Here is an 18,317-nt window from a genome sequence, read left to right as displayed (position 1 = left end):
CCTTGAGGCACCTAAGAACTTCAGACCACAGCTCATCACCGCAGCTTCAGCAATAGAGGTTTTGAACATCGCCCACTCAGGTTCAATGCCCCCAACCTCCACAGGGATGGCTGAAAAGCTCCGCCGGAGGTGTGAGTTAAAGATCCCCAGGACAGGGGCTTCCTCCAGACGTTTCCAGTTCACCCGCACTACCCGTTTGGGTTTACCAGGTCTGTCCAGAGTCTTCCCCCACCCCTTGATCCAACTCACCACCAGATGGTGATCAGTCGACAGCTCCGCCCCTCTCTTCACCCGAATGTCCAAAACATGCGGCCTCAGATCAGATGATACGATTACGAAATCGATCATTGACCTTTGGCCTAGGGTGCTCTGGTACCACGTGCACTTATGAGCATCCTTATGTTCGAACATGGTGTTTGTTATGGCCATTCCATGACTAGCACAGAAGTCCAACAACAAACGACCATTCGGGTTTAGATCAGGGAGGCCCTTCCTCCCAATCACGCCTCTCCAGGTGTCTCCATCGTCTCCCACGTTTGCGTTGAAGTCTCCCAGCAAGACTACGGAGTCCCCTACTGGAGCCCCCTGCAGGGCTCCATTCAGGGTTTCCAAGAAGGCCGACACCTCACACCTTGGGCAACTCCGGAGAAGAATAGAGTCCAACCCCTATCCAGGAGTACGGTTCCAGAGCCAAGACTGTGCGTGGAGGTAAGCCCCACCAGATCCAACTGGTAGTGATCCACCTCCCGCACTAGTTCCGGCTCCTTCCCCCACAGAGAGGTGACGTTCCATGTCCCCAGAGCCAGCCTCTGCTGCCCGGGTCTGGTCCGTCGAGGTCCCTGACCATCACTGCCACCCGTGTGACAGCGCACCCGACCCCAGCGGTTTTTCCCATGAGTGGTGGGCCCACAGGATGGATGGATGGGAGGCACCACATAGCTTCTTCGGGCTGTGCCCGACCGGGCTCCGTGGCAAACCCGGCCACCAGGCGCTCGCTGTCGGGCCCTCCCTCTGGGCCTTGCTCCAGACGGGGGCCCCGGGCTTCCTCCGGGCAGGGTCTCTCCTTTCCTTTCCCTTTCTTTCATGAAGTCGTTTTTGAACCATTCTTAGTCTGGCCCCTCACCTGAGACCAATTTGCCTTGGGAGACCCTACCAGGAGCACTAGGCTCCAGACAACACAGCTCTCAGGTTCATAGGGACACACAAACCTCTCCACCACGATAAGGTGATGGTTCCCAGAGAGGACTAAACAACCAGTTTCAGTTTATTGGTAACTTTCCGTGTTGGCAGAAGTTACAATGTTACTTTTTTGTTATTATTTTATGCTTAGATTTTCTTCTCCTCCATCTATTATTTGCATGGTTGAAGTTGCTGAAAGCAGCAATGAAATGCTATTGTGAAATTATCTTTGATATTATCTTTTATACTTTAATGTGAAATGATTTGTTTTGTGATTAACTATTTGCCCAGTTCAATTCATGTGAACAAGCTCATGCTGTAGCTGGATTACTGATGAAACCTCGAGCAAGAAAGAAAATATATGGTCTCTCAGCAACCCTCAGTCAGAGCTGGAGGAGGCAGTTTTCTGGAAGAGGTGAGCGTGAGAGCCAGTTGTTCTGGGGCCACTGAAAAGTTGAGGATAGATTAGAGAATCCACTGGGTATCAGCACCAGGGACATTGACCATGTCCCCAAAAGAGACAGCTGGACAATCCCCATGGAACCGCAAAGAATTTTCGAAGAATATTTTGAATGAGACAATAATCTGATGAAGAAATCAGGATGTTTAAAAAGAGACTACAGTCGCCTCATATGAGAACAGTTTAAATGTGTATTCCTACAATAGACATACCAATCTCTAAGTAAGTAAGTTTGTGCAGATTGTTGTCTCACGATGTCAGCTCAGCACTCACTGGATTCTATTCACTGTCATTAAATCTCCAGCAAATAAAGCACGTGGCCGTTGAGTACATGCTCTGCGATTTAAAATTAGATGACCTTTGACCTTGCCTTGTAGAACAGTTGAGAGGACTGTGTGACTGCGATGCAGAGTGATGTGGACATCTGAAGGAGGAGCATGAGTCAGTTTAGTCAGCAAATAAGTCTGCAGCTCCTCTCCCTGCAGTGTCTTCCTGCAATGGTGACATGACAACTAAATACATATAGATACAATCAATTATTGCTATTTTGAAAATATTGAGAAAATATATTTGTTTTAAACCAGTCTGCAAAATATAATTCTGGTGGGAATTTGTTGCATATGTTTCCATTGTTAGCTATAACTGTGGCTACTTGTCATATATTGAAAAAATGCTGGAACAATGAATTCCAATAACTTTTAATTTGTCTTTTTTGTTGCTGGTATTATATATACGGTATATACAGTATATATATACATTTTTCCTTTGGCTCAGTGTCACTAGAACTCAACATTTCCTGCCCATATTTCACAACAAAAGTCTGATATGAAAAGACACTGGATGGCTTTTTTGATACATCCAGGCAGAACATGTTTACTTTCATTAACTATAGCTTAACAAGAATAAAAGTAGCAAACGAAACACTTATCAAAACTGACCCTATCATGGTATACTGGGACTGAACTTGTGATTGTGAGGCCTTCAAAGTGAGCGGACATAGGTCGCGAGCTGTAAAGATCTTAACACTAATTCAGTTGTCGTGGTGTAAAGAGACTCTAATGATGCTCAACCCCTTCAATACACGTCAGGATGTGTTGCTGACACCTCAGTTTGTATAAACACGTCACCACTGCACTTAACCAAAACAAGACCCGCCAGGCAAGCCTCGCTGAACACTAAGTCACAGTACACGGCCAACTACTGCTAACTTCTGTACCAAAAGTGCAATAGAGTGCTAAAATAGTTACACATGCTCACAGACATGCACTCTCACAATATTTTTCAACGTACAATCAAAAACTACAATGCAGTCACAACGCAAACAACTGTGCTAATCAGATATTTAAAGAGTCACTGAAAGTGTAATCGCAAAAAGATGGTTAATGTTAAAGTATTAGATTGGCCCAGGCAGCGTTCCACAGTGTGTCACCAAATTACTAATGACTCACCACTTCTTTTTGACCTGGCAGCCCAGCCACTGATCTTTTTTACTACACGTACCCAAACCCCCCCCAACAGTGGGACCTGTAGATCGACCCATGCATGACTTCTAGCTACATTAAAAATACAAGTAACGAGCATTTCAGTAATTGCAATTTCATCACTTGATTCTTAAAAATCATGCATTAGAGAACTAGTTACTGCCAGTTACTGAGTTTAAGGTTAGTCCCAACACTGGAGATAAGGGTTGGGGCCTTGCAGAACGACCCAGGCCATTATTTCAGGCTTATATTAGAGACAATATACTACTGTTAGCGTGAACCTGAAAATTTACAGTTCAACATAAACAAAATCTTTGGACAAATTCAAGACTTGTAATAATTATAAGTGCATCAGCAGCCTTTTCTATCAAACTCCAGGGTTTAAAGAGTCAAGATTAAGCACCATAATCGCTGTGAGGCCTGTTTCTGGCAGATTTCCTGGTGTACGACAGAAATGGACTAATAGCTGTTGCAGTGGATTAGACCTCTCCCAGCTGATAAAAGAGGAACATCTGCATTCTGAAGCAGACTGAAGTATGAAACAGCATCAAGGGTTATATAACCATGGTGGTGGGAGGCTGACGGCTGAGGGCGCTCAGTAGACCTAATGACACTGCAGATTTGTTGAGCAGCTGCAAAGAGGCACATAAGCAAATCTGCTCCAACACTGTCTTCACTGTGCTGTTGCTGACACACACACACACACACACACACACACACACACACACACACACACACACACACACACACACACACACACACACACACACACACATAGGGTAGACTTCCTTGTTTGCCCTAGTTGCTGCTTGTCTGATTGTTTCCCTACACAGCTTGGATGGTTCCTCGCTTCCCCCTCCTGAGGTGCCGGATGGTTTTCCAGAAGCACCTTGGTGCCGACCGAAAGTCCTTCTCCATAGCTTCTCCGAACTTCTCCCACACCCGCTGCTTTGCCTCTGACACGGCAGAAGCTGCAGCCCTTCTAGTCCTTCGATACCCTGCAACTGTTTCCGGAGTCCTCCCGGATAACATAACCCGGAAGGACTCCTTCTTCAGTCGGACGGCTTCCCTGACCACCGGGGTCCACCACGGTGTTCGAGGGTTACCGCCCCTTGAGGCACCTAAGACCTTGAGACCACAGCTCATCACCGCAGCTTCAGCAATAGAGGTTTTGAACATCGCCCACTCAGGTTCAATGCCCCCAACCTCCACAGGGATGGCTGATTATATTGCTGCTCTGCTATATTATATTATTTTAATTCTGCAATTGTATCTGCTATTTTATCTGCTGTTTTATCTGCTATTTTAATTTGGTTATTTTTATAACGGTACTTCAAACTCATTTACATCTACACTGTGATTATTGTACCGTAAATGCTCTTACTCTGTCCTTGTACTAATTGTTATGTTTTTTGCTGTGAAGCACTTTGGGCTGCAATTCTTGTATGAAAGGTGCTATACAAATAAAGCTTATTATTATTATTATTATTATTATTATTATTATTATTATTATTATTATTATTTTTATATTACATGTCCCAGAGTTCCATTGGAAATTATCAAAATGTATCAACCGAGCTACCTTTTCCCATCATGCTGTGAGCAGGACTCATGGAGTCTTCTATCAATGATATATTATTGTAATGTTGAAGAACAAGCATTTTTTGTTTTCTGTTCATTCACTGTGGTGTGAAGGTCATTTAGATAGCATGCAGGAAAGGTGGACTCCACTACTGACAATTACAGGCGATTACAGAGTGTAAATACATCATCATTCATTCAGGAGGTCGTGCGTCTTTATGGAGTGAATTGAAAGGCGGTGGTGGACGGATTTCATTCTTGAGAGTTTGCATCCGGACACAGACATGAAAACATTTTGGGTCTTTTTAACAATGCCAGGATCTTTCACCAACTTTAACCAGACATAAGCAGTTGTTATGTGTGAATACTGAAGGGATAATTATGGAGACAACATGGAGGCGTTGTCTCCCTTCCTCCTGCGGCTCCCTCTCTCTCCTCTCCTCAGGGACTTGTTAATGGTCTTCGTCTCTTTGTGTGATTCTTCCCAGTGTCAGTAATGGCCGTCTGTCACAGCTGAACGCCTCCTGCACTCACATCTGCTCAACACACACACACACACACCGTCTTTCATAATCCAGTAGGAAAATTAATGAATACTATTTGTATGTATTGCCTATTCTGTATATATGAATTCAAAGTATACAGTATTTTAATTCTCACTCTGTTTTATTCTTTGATTTGATGGATTCATAAATGTATATATACTGTCATTGCTTTACGAATTTAAATAGCACTAGAACAGGGGAAGATAAAATAAAATTAACAAATTGATACAGTGAACAGTGAAACACACAGCTCTAATAGCATTTCTTCCAGTGTTGATACTTTTATCCTGCATACACACAAGCCCTCCTCATCCAGACTATGGGTATAAAGAATCTCATCTGATGCATTATGCATATATTATATTATTATTATTATAAAACATAACAATGCATTCTAGATATTGGCTTCCAGGGAGAATGTTAGCATTATATTTGTACCTATGCATGTAGGTATGAGAGGGAGAGGGGATTAATCACAGAGACACCAACTGTACAATTTAATATGCTACTTTTATTTGTGTTCACATTCAAACCAGCGACCATCATAACTGTGTGTGTAATCATGTTTCCAATGCCAAAGCTCCAACACATCTGGAAATAGTAGCTCTGTCTCTAAATGTATTGATTGACAGTATGTGCAGACTCAGAGCAGGACCTCAAAGCTCAAAGGATCAAAGCTGATAGACAGCCTGCATCATAACATGAAGGAACAGCTTTTCTGTAGTCAACCAACTTGATTTCCAAAGCAAGGACCTGCCTTCTGTTGTCATCCACAAGCACCGGCTTTAAGGTTTGAGAACACATCACTGCTCTGGTGGAGATGGACGTGGATATTTTTGACATGTTGATATTGAGGGCAACGTCAAGCAAGCAAGAACAGTCCTGTAATGTTCTCCTTCACAGAGACAGCTATCAAAGCCATTCCCCGCTGCAAACGTTCAGCTCACTGTGTTCTTCGCTCTGTCGCAGTGAATAAAAGAATCCAAACACAGCAGCTGCATGGGCACAGCCTCCCATTCATTAAGGACACAATGTGTGAACATTCCTCGTTGCTAATTATCACAAAGTGAATGAAATAATGATGAAGAACTCATTTACTGTCGGGAATATGAAGAGTAATATGTACAACACAATCATCTAGTGTTGCAATGCCACTTTCGTCGGTCCATTCCTCCACCTGAGGCCTCTCTGGTGGGTCCAAGCATACACTGTGATGCACCATACAGTTCCAGCTGAAAGCCTGGCAGTGTACTATTGTATCGTGATGATCAGAACTCCATGCCCCTCCGCAGAACATTTGATTAAGTGACCTTAAACTTTCTGTTGACATGACCCCTGTGTCGAGAAACAGGCCTGCGTGAGGACGCCAAAGGAATGTTAAGTGTCAGGACGGACCTTTGCACTACATGGCACAGACCGAGCAATGTCCCACGTTCCAGGGTGCAGTCATCTGGGGTCAATTCAGAGAACATCAAGATGTTCACTGATAAATATGTGATGTTTAACAATACAGGAAGTATTAGAAGTTTTGATTCAACGTGCTGATTTTGATGCAGGAAAAATAACCTGAACCAACAATCCGGAAAGATAAAGATGGACTGTAGGTTCTCGTTTAACAATGATAACAGGATGAATGTGAACATATATGTGAAGGAAATTGATGATAACTTGCTTAAAGACCAATGTAAGGCAGAAGGCCAAGTCTCTCACACAGGGTGCAAATGTGTGAGAGTGTGTGTCTGTTTGTCCCCACAACACCTGGGTGACCTGTATTCATTCATATATAGTGGTGGACTAACCAATCACATCTTTGACTTAAGTAAAAGTAGTAATACCACAGTGTGGAAATAATCTGTTACAAGTAAAGTCCTGCATTCAAAATGTTACTCAAGTAAAAGTACAAAAGTATTTGCGTCAAAATGTACTTAAAGGTAAAGTAATAATATACATTATAATATTATATTATATGTCATAAATGACATATAATATAATATTATATGTCATAAATGATATCATATTATATTAATATACATTATTTATACTGTTGCAGCTGGTAAAGGATGAGCTTTATTTTATTAAATATACATCTGGCTAGCTTCCGAATTTCACCAAGGGATCAATAAAGGTATGTATTTTATGTATTATTAATCAGTATCTGAATTATCAAATTAACTAAAGTTAAATATTTGTAGATATTGAATAATTGCCTCTAGAAGTCTAAAGTAGCAGGAAATGGAAATTACAAATACCCCAAAATTGTACAAGTTAAAGTTAAAGTTAAAGCCTTTTATTGTCATTATACAAAAAGTACAATGAGATTCAGAGTGCCACTCTGTCTCAGTGTGCAAAAAATACAAAGACATACATAACATTAAAAACACGGCAGTAGGACAGACAACATAAGCAATCATACGGGGAATACATAGTTAAAAATATTGATTAAAAATATTGATATAAAAATTGTTATACTTTTTAAAAGTGCATTCAGAGTGTGTATATGTGTGAAGATGGTTATGGTTATTGCATTAGGTGTGGTGGTTAAGCAGCCTGACGGCCCAGGGGTAGAAGCTGTTTTTTAGTCTGTTTGTCCGTGATTTGAAGCTCCAGTATCTTCTCCCAGAAGGCAGGAGAGAGAACAGTCTGTGACCTGGGTGAGAGATGTCCTTTATTATTGTGTTTGCTCTGCTGAGGCAGCGGGAGGTGGAGATGTGTTCCAGAGAGAGCAGGGGGCAGCCAACGGTTTTCTCTGCCATCCTAATCACTCTTTGCAGGGCTTTCTTGTCAGCTGAACATCCAGCATACCACACAGAGATGGAGTATGACAGCACGCTCTCGATGGTCGCCCGGTAGAAGGACACCAGCAGCTTCTTGTTCAGTCTGTTCCTCCGTAGCACCCTCAGGAAGTGTAGTCGCTGCTGGGCCTTCTTGTCTGCTGCAGTGGTGTGTGCTGTCCAGCTGAGGCTCTCCGAAATTTGAACCCCCAGGAACTTAAAGGTGGGCACCCTCTCCACTCTCTCTCCATTGAGGTGAAGGGGGGCGGGTTCTGGATGGTGTTTTCTGAAGTCAATGATGATTTCTTTTGTTTTGCTTGTGTTCAGATATAGGTTGTTAGCTGAACACCACGCAGACAGCTTCAGGATCTCGTCTCTGTATGCCGACTCGTCATCTCCCTTATATATTTGGCCGACCACAGTGGTGTCATCTGCAAACTTTATAATGGAGTTGGAGGGGTGAATGGGAGAGCAGTCGTGTGTGTAGAGTGTGTAGAGTAGAGGGCTCAGCACGCAGCCCTGTGGGGAGCCAGTGCTGAGGGTGCGGGTGGAGGAGCAATAAGGGCCTATTCTCACTGTCTGAGGACGGTCTGTTAGAAAACTGTTTATCCAGGCGCATATGATGGGGGGGGGGAAACCTAGGCTTGACAGTTTTTCCACTAGTATGTCAGGTATGATGGTGTTAAAAGCTGAGCTAAAATCGACAAACAGCATCCTGATGTAGTTCCTTGGGACTTCTAACCTCAGACCATGGCAGGACTCTACAAATGTAACTGTTCCTTTTGTATTCATAAGTTGTAGTTATTTAGGATGATCAACTGCTCTTGTATAGTGATGTTCTAACTACATTTCACCTGGATATTACATACATTTTTAATTCAACTGCTATAAGGATGTTTACATGTGCAAACAGCTGCTAACGTCTGTGCATGAAGCAAAACTGAGGCAGCTGTGTGTACCATATATATATATATATCACTCATTCATATACAACATGTCAGTCTTTAATTGTGTAGCAGGCTTCTTTTCATCAAACTGTTGTAGTGCTTCATACAATAAAATATATAAAGACTAAATTATATACGTGCGTGTCTGTGTGTGTGTGTGTGTGTGCATGTGTGATATCTGTAGCCTACATTCTTGTCACATTACGCCACCTTTTAAATAGAATTAAAAGTAAATATAGGTCAATAAATTGATCTGCAGAGATCATAGAATCCAGCGCTATAATAATAAAGCACTGTAATTAAACAGAGGACAGCTGATGCAGCTGTGTCACGCGGCATATTTAATTTTGAATTTAATTTTAAACGACAGCTCCGAGGAAAGAATGTCTGATTTTGTTAAATGCCTCTCTCCTCATGTCTCTTCCTCGCACCTCGTGGGCAGGACTTAGAGGCAAGGAGAGGACGCGAGGGAAGGAATTAAGGATGTACAAATGGGAAAGGACTTCTGTCTAGCTCAGTGACACTGGATAAAAGAAAATGTATCAAATAAAGACCAAAGCAGGAGGATTTAGTTAGAGTACAGTTTGCGCAACTGACATTGAACAATGTGGCTCCATTGACAGAGAAGAACATTTTAAATAAAGCTGAAAGACTTGTTTTGTGTTTTTTACCCTTTGACCCCTTTCATTAGGCCAAATTATATGATAGCATAATTATGCACATTATGTTACGCCTCAGACACAGGGAAGGAAGACTCCCTGTGTCTCAAACGCACGACTCCGGACACAAATGTAAAGTGTAAAAAAACCAATACTTTACTTCAGTAAAACAGAATCTTAACTCAAAGCGCTCACTAGGAGGATATACAAACTTCACTGAAAAAAAGCACTTCTTGGAACACTGGTAGTTTCACATGATATGACAAGGATATGACCAGACGAACTGACACACGACAAGGGGAGACAGGACAATTTATACAAGAGGTGAGTGGGAACAGGTGGAAACAATCAGGGGCGGGGCAGACTATGGCGGGAAACCACACAAAGACAGGAAGTAAACACAAGACATGACACAAGGGAGGTGAACTCTACAAAATTAAACAAGAACACAAATCCAGAGTCATGACACATTATTATACTTTCTATCATTTGTTTTACGTATCAATTGTGTATTAATGTCTTATGCTTTCTTTTTTGTCTTCAGGTATTTTCTCTTGTGCTTCCCAATCTGCTGCTGAACGATGAATGGAATTAACTTCCCTTGTTTAATGTTAAAGTCTTCGTCTCCTGTCTTTTCCACGAGGTAATCCATTTTACCAACTCATCATGCAACGCTTTATCTGGTATATATGGTAGAGGGTGACACATGATGGGATTATTCTCTCCTGTAGCACACAAAGAAATCCCCGTCCCAATCCCATGACCGGTCCTGTTCCTGAGTTTATTCATTTTAGAACTAAAACTAGAGACTCGCTGATTGCAATTTTTTTGGCCTGTTTTTCTTTCTTTCTAAGAACTATAATTGACAACATACACAAACAATTATATTGCCTTTTTCATGGAAAATGCAATTCTAAATTCATAAATTATGAACATGATATGTAACATATCAGGATTTACATATCAGAGAAGAATCTGAGAAAACATTATTCTATACTGCGTATTACAGAATCTACTATTTATTAGTATCTATATATTAATCTTTTTCATTATACACAACTATTTATGAATCAGGATGTATTTACAAGAATTTAAAGGTGTGTGTATTATATAAACTCCCGCCCGCATATCCTAATTAATAAAGCAATTGTTTACTTGGTTTGTGTGTATAAAGTCGGCTATTAAGGCTCCCTGTTCATAAACCCCATCCAGACTGAATTAATTATATTGGATATCATTTTCTCTTTTCGAAGGGTGGGGCCCTAAGGTGAATTTAATGTAATTTAAATTATGTTATTTAGTTTAAATACTGATTATTTCTGATATCCTGAGGTTGAGTGCACTAACTGTACTTATTAAATAATGTTACATATGTTGGCACCCTTTAAGTCCTTCATGCTGCACTACATAGAGTGTTCTAACCCCAAGTTCTGCCGTCACACTCTTTATTGATTCCATTACACTACACCACACTGGAGATCAGACTATATATCTCCTGTGTGTTCACTCTCTTCCTCCATCCCCTCCTCCACACTGTCTTTTGTCTCTGCTTTTCTTTCTCTCCAGCGGGGCTGCCCCATTATTATGGCTGTTGCCATGGTTGCAAAGGGGTATGTGTGTGTGTGTGTGTGTGTGTGTGTGTGTGTGTGTGTGTGTGTGTGTGTGTGTGTGTGTGTGTGTGTGTGTGTGTGTGTGTGTGTGGTGATCAGGTACTTAACCTTTTAATCCTCATCACATGGCAGCCATTAGCAATTTAAGGAACACGATATATCTGAGTATCTGTCACATGCAGAACAGTATTTTAACTTTGTACATTTACGTCATTTTTCCACAATTACACAAAATGCTCCACATAAATGCTTCATTCTCCAACTGTGTGGATCGTACTGAAAGTGTTTTTGTTCATAAAATAAATGACTGGAGAGAGATGCCACAAAGTTCCCTAGAATTAATTATAAAACATTTTATTTTTAAAATGTTTTTTATTTACTTTGTTGAAGTCACTCTCTGTGAAACAAACCTAAAGTTTGTGCAGTACTTTAACAATGTCACGCTAAATAGGAGGACAGTCATTGTGTCACATAACTTCAAGTACGTGTCAGATAAATGTAACCATAGGTTGAGTATTATGGTTTTTCTGATGAGAATAGTCTCGTAATATTCTAATGTCATATTTGAACTGTGCTTTACAGCTGACCTGTGACCAGAGCTGTCTGTCAAACGTTCCATACTCAGCTGTGGGGTACCAGCAGCCTGGCAGGACACATCTTTGTCACATAGAGGTTATGACATATTTCAACAAATAATATATAATCCACTGTCCCATGACAGCAGCCATTTATTCCAGCTGTGATTTCCTGCTCTTCCTCTTCCTCTCTTTCCCTCCAGAAACAGACTGACACTAACCAGCAGCAGGGCCAAGTTCCCCCAAATCCACTGCACTCAAACTTTACATTTGTAATTCATGGAATGAAGAGAAATACAAGGAGACAGAAAGCACTGAGCTTTACAGGAAATGTGATGCTTTAAGATTTATGAGCACTGACTGTATGCTGCATGTTAAACCTTAATCCAATGTATCCACCTTTTATTCTTAATCATCAAGATAAAATCAAACTTAATCTACAAAGCTTGTGTGAGTCAATACAATGTAAATGCAAAGTGATAGAAATTGGAAGGTATAGAACAATGTAACAACCTGATTGTGTTCGAGCTTAGTGTTATTATGTCACTTATTATCCCCAAATATCCCCCATCTCATTTAAATACTGTTGATTGTAACTAGGTTAAGAAAATATTATTTTAAATGTTATTTTTGTAGCTGTATATTTATATTTTGAATCTGGAAAAGATTCACATCAAATACACTGTGACCGTTTTTACCCATCACAAATTTAAATTTTATGATTTATGGCAGAGATAATTTGACTTTATTATCAGAAAAAGAAGAATTCAAAGGATCAAATCACAGCTCTCAAGAACAAAGTTCAAGATGATCACTTAATCCTAATGGTACGCTTGTTGTGTCACATGTGTCAAAGTATTATTGATAATATTTTTTGAAAATGATAATACACCCACGGAACTTTTAAAAAGGTACAGAATAAAAGTAATGATTTTCCTAAAAAAAATATTTGGATTTTGATTGAATTATTGTTTTTTAAACTTCCGGTTGAAAATTAATGTTTTATCTCTGCGTAAGGTATCTGACATGTGGTTGCTGCTCGTGCTGTTGTTAATAAGGCAAGTACAATGACATCACCTGTTTCTCTTTCGACAGCGATCAAGAGTCTTAGTAGTTGTTAGTGTAGAACAAACTAAAAAATGCTGGAGTTTGACAGTAAGTGTCAGTTGAAGGTATTTCAAGGGCTAAACAATCACGAGGTGGCCATGTTTCTAGCTAAGGTTTGCTAACTAGCTAAGGTTGGCTAACTGGCTAAGGTTTGCTAACTAGCTAAGGTTTGCTAACCAGCTAAGGTTTGCTAACTAGCTAGGGTTTGCTAACTAGCTAAGGTTTGCTAACTAGCTAAGGTTTGCTAACTGGCTAAGGTTTGTAAGCTAACTATCTACACTCACACTTTCTATTGAATATGCAGGTTGTGCATCAAACTGGCAACCCCGGTGTTTTGATGTGAAACAATGAGGAGGGGGAGGGAGAGTTATCAATGTTATCAATATCAAAACCTTTAAGTCTTATCCTTCATAGATAACTTTATGAACCCCATCAACTTGCAACAGAATGATGTTAGATATCGTTTAGTGTTTCGGCTGGATTGATTTTCAAATTCGAATACATTTTACTGCGTATTAATATTATATTATTCGATTATAATTATTATCAAATGCATTCATTTGATTATTGATATGATTAGTTCCTTTGAATTTATTTATAAATATTTAGCATACTGCTTTGTAGCTTGACTTTTCCCCTGAGGACCAATAAAGCCTTATTGATATAATAATGTCATGATTTATTTATTAATTGTATTTTGTATTGTTAATTTAACCCTGCAAAGTAACTAGTAACTAAAACCATATAAATGTAGTGCAGCAAAAATAACAATGTTTGCCTCTGAGATGTAGTGGAGTACAAGTCTAAAGTAACAGAAATAGAAATACTCAAGTAAAGTAACAGTACCTCAATATTTGTTCTTAAGTACACAACTTGAGTGAATGTACTTAGTTACTTTCCACCACTGGTAACTGAGTTAGGAAACACCATGACGTTAGCTAATGCTCGCTAGTTTAGCTAATATTACTATCAGGAATGTGGCTTTAAACAGTCTGCAGTGTTATTAACGTTGTGTTGTTGTGTAAGGCAGCTGTGTCGTTATCGCCTCTTCACTTCCTCCGGCTGCAGGTAATCCAACCTGACTCACTGCAAACTCTCACAAGCCATTGACGATCATTCTCTCATAATTCTCTCATAGCCTGCTGCACAGTGTCCTCTGAACATGACACGTTCAAACACGACAAGAGTAACATGCTTGTTAATGTTCATTATGAAAATATAAGTTTTGATGGACATTCACACTAACCTCAGCACATAAGGTATTGAAAGAGGTTTACATTTGTATTGCCTTGCATTTCCAATGAAAACTGCTTTTTACAACTCTGTGTTCAATGATGTTGGTCTGACATTTTGTATTCATGATACTTTTGTCAGTCTAAAGTTGTTACTTACAACAACACTGGACTTAAGTCAAAGGACAGCGTAGCCCTTTTCTATTATGAGAGGATTGTATTGCTTCTATTTCTATTCATTTTTAGTTTTTATATACAATTTGACCACAAAATGTATTTAAAAATGTTATTATTTAATTGTTCTATATTTAAAACAAGCTCAGGCATCCTGGAGAAAGGGACCTGTGACTAAATAAAACCTTATGACTACTCATAAATTGAATATAACTGTGTTGTACAATTATTTAACAGAATCTGCTAAACTTGTGCGTATGAATATCACGCTGCATCGTAGTTCCACTTCCACAGCACTCACCTTGACAATCAAAGGTGTTACAATAAATGCTACTCTGGAAGAAATAAAAAACAGAATGTGTGAATATACCGACCTTACGTATAACTAAATACCTGGCAAGTGTTTAGGAAGATGTTCCTAATCTGACCAGGGATTGATAATTTGATGTGACATCTCTGGTTCACTCCAGGATACTGCCTGGTTCTATTTTTAGTGCTGTACAACCTTCAGAAAAGGTGGATCACAGAATAATGCATGTACTGTTGTGGTGTTCTTACAATGCCACCAAGACCAGCGTGTGTGTGTCAGTGGGATGTTCCTTTACATTGGTTGAACTTCAGGCCTAATATGTAATACAAACAATTAAAAAGACATTTAGTCTTTCATTCATCATTTAGGATTTTAGGACAGATGAGGAGACTGAGTCAGATATGTTTTGCAGTTTAGCATCAGTTGGCATCAGGCTAGATAATGTCTGTTGGTCGATTCACACTAACAGCATGATGTGGCCTTGTAAACAATCCCTGATGCTTTCTGGAATAAGACACAAATTAAAGTTATTTTCTCTTTATGAATTCACTATGGGTTTGTGTGTGTGTGTGTGTGTGTGTGAGTGTGTGTGTGTGTGTGTGTGTGTGTGTGTGTGTGTGTGTGTGTGTGTGTGTGTGAGTGTGTGGGGGGGTTGTATCTTATCAATACAGGAATGGTAAATCCATTTTAGCACCTTGATCAAGCATGTTGGGCATATACAGCAAACAACACACACACACACACACACACACACACACACACACACACACACACATATATACACACATATACAAACATATATACTGTACACACACACATGCATACATCAAAGTACATACTAAGACTCTCCATCAGGATGCGTCTTCAGGCTTTCTCTCCTCCTATTTACACACACATACACACACATTCTGCATGTATGTCCACATACACACACACTGATGACAGAGTGGGGCTGAAGGCATCAAAGCCTTCTCATCCTACTTTGCTGCTGATCAGCTCTGCCGGGAGGATTGGAGTGGAATTGGCTGGGATTAGCTTAACGCTGCCATGTGGCATTCAGCACAGCACTCTGCCAAATGACACGACAGACACACCCACAGGAGAATCTCTCAGTCTGTTTTCATCTGTGTCTGCTTCTGCACTCATATTTATGGTTATTCTGTGGTTGCAAAATAATTAGAGAGAATAAAGAAGTGTAACTCAAGAAAGAAACAGCCACATGCATGCAAAGGAGCTCCAGCTGGCAACATGACTGCGGGTGTTGGATAAAGGGTTAATAGAAGTGGAGAATCCCTTCAAGTCTGTTTAACGAGCAGTGTGTAACTGAAGCTGCCAACCTCTCCCCGTCTGCTCGCCTTTGATTGGTCAAGGCTGTTTCTTTGTCCAAAGGAGAAATACTGTATATTTCCCGTATTCATCATTCCATTTGATATGTTTATATGACAAGAATTCCAAAGCTAATTCAGTCAGCCTTTAATTTTAAAGTTTACAATGTACAGGAGCTGATTATCTGATAAAATGATTTAATCTGATTCTAAAGTGATGTAAATAAATGTTTTCATTATCTAATTTACTGTAATTTAAAACTTTTTCCACATGATTCAGATCACAGTTTGAAAGTATTTATGTTTACCTGCATATTGTTTAAAACATTTTGACTGGCAGTAGATTCTCCCGGAATGTCTTCTGTCAAACCAACAATATTTAGCAATGCATAGTAATTTCATCTTCTTCCATAATTACCAGTTTCTGATTTGTCAATGTGGTTCACATTAACATCCAAACTCTCTATGAAAGTATCGATAGATGCAATTTGCTGCTAGATATTACAGAAGTGCCTGAAATATTACAAACATGAACGGCTCACATCATCGTTCGATGTAATTATTAGTAGTTATTAATGCACAATATTTGGCACAATCAACTCTGCAATCATACAACCCACTAGAGTCTATAATGTGAACATTTCAACTTCGTGCAAGTTGGAAACATTTTAACTTTAAATGCCACGTGCCTTGAACGCAGCACTATAGACAGGATGCACTGCGCATTGTGTAACTTCAGGTTTAGGGCTGCTATGATCCATGTAAATCTAGCATTGTTGTCAATATTTATAATTGGATGGATAAAGGGATATCAAAAGCTAAATATTGTGAGGCCAACTTTATCCCCTCTGTGTTAATCTTCCTGAAGTCAGGCTCCACCTCACTCCCCCCTCCCATCATGCACCTTTTAGCACTGCAGTCTAAATACTTGGTAGAAAGCTGTTTGTGTGCCGTCAGTGATGCATCGCAGTCACAGCAGAATGCTCTTTTCAGGTCGCCACGGCTACTGAACAGTCACACTGACATGTGCAACACTAGCTTACGCGATGCTTTGATAATGTGATGAAGATATTAGACACACACTACTTAAATTATATGAATATACTCTTTTTACAAGTTTGAAAAAAGAAATCTAATCTAAACCAAATGTAAACTATAAATGTTTTGGATGTGCACTCTTTAAGGTCTGCATCTATTTGTTAACCCAAATGAAGTGAAACATTGAGCCCAGTGCATTGTTGTGGACACACAAAGAGGACGCTGTGCCAGCCCACCCATGCAGCCAATGAGGTTCAGGTTAGGCCTTCATCCTGTTCTTGTGGACAACAAAGCCGTGTACCTCTTCTACCTGCACCTTCACGTGACATACACACTGTTCATAGGCCCATATTGATTAGTCCACCTTTGAGGCACATGCTGTTCATGTCTATGTTTTAGCAAAACTAAGGGCCCGTCTGAATGGATGGCAAAATCAGTTTGTCCGTCAGTCCATAACTTTGGTCCAGACTGTGGTTGCCATAGTAACACTAGGCGACGAGCTGCCAGGGACCAGCTCAGGTGGCAGCCGCTGTTGGTCTGTCGTCTCTGCTGTTGTTGTGTTTATGATGGAAGAGCACCTTAAACAGATGATATGAGTCTGATCCTGCTGCTCACTGTATTCTGCCCAATGAAGCAGAAATACACAAAATACAAATAACTATGTCAAATGCTGAATATAGAGTAAATACAGACAGAACGCATTTACCTCACATGATCAAATGCAAAAAAAATGCATGCAAAAAAAACCCCACAGGGGCACAGGTGCAAATCCACAATCAATACATCAACACATTATTAATCATTTAATCAATAACTGATAAAGTGTTTGCAAAATCAATGTCAAAGCAGACTGAAGGGGAGGATGTTCAAGTGCAGCAGAAGTGAAACAGTGAATACACTGTGTTGTTATAATAACACATTGAGACACAGTACAGCACCCTTTACTGCTGATTATAAATTGTAAATGACTTAAGCTCGACAGCAACCCAAACACACACACACACACACACACACACCAAGCCACTTACCAGCCACATGTACAAATGCTGCCACGTCCGTGCTGCCGTCTCTTCCAACCGCACATATATTCCAACGTGTGTGTGTATTGATGAGTGTGTGACTAACACTCCATCCAGCCCAAAGTCAGAGCCATGTCACCATCAGCTAACAGTAGATCCTCCAGGAAGCAGAGCTGAGCAAGCTCCAGGATACAGGACAATAACAGGCAACCTCTCCTCAGACCTCAGATAGGAATGGATGGAGGGAGGAAGGGAGCATACAGAGCATGCCTGGCAGAAAATCCCTGGGTATTATAACATCACA

At 40.3% G+C, this 18,317-nt stretch overlaps 1 protein-coding gene across 1 annotated transcript in view; it reads right to left on the bottom strand.

Moving 5' to 3' along the window:
- Nucleotides 1-18,317, bottom strand: part of plekha6 (pleckstrin homology domain containing, family A member 6) — a 112,265-nt gene extending 93,948 nt beyond the window's left edge. Inside the window, 1 exon segment of the mRNA XM_029430690.1 lies at nt 18,023-18,317. The gene's annotated coding sequence lies outside the window, so the exon portion shown is untranslated.

This window comes from Cottoperca gobio, chromosome 5, assembly GCF_900634415.1.
Source record: "Cottoperca gobio chromosome 5, fCotGob3.1, whole genome shotgun sequence".
Classification (NCBI taxonomy): Eukaryota; Metazoa; Chordata; class Actinopteri; order Perciformes; family Bovichtidae; genus Cottoperca; species Cottoperca gobio.
Note: the sequence above shows the minus strand (reverse complement) of the source record. Positions and strands in the feature narration are given on the sequence as shown.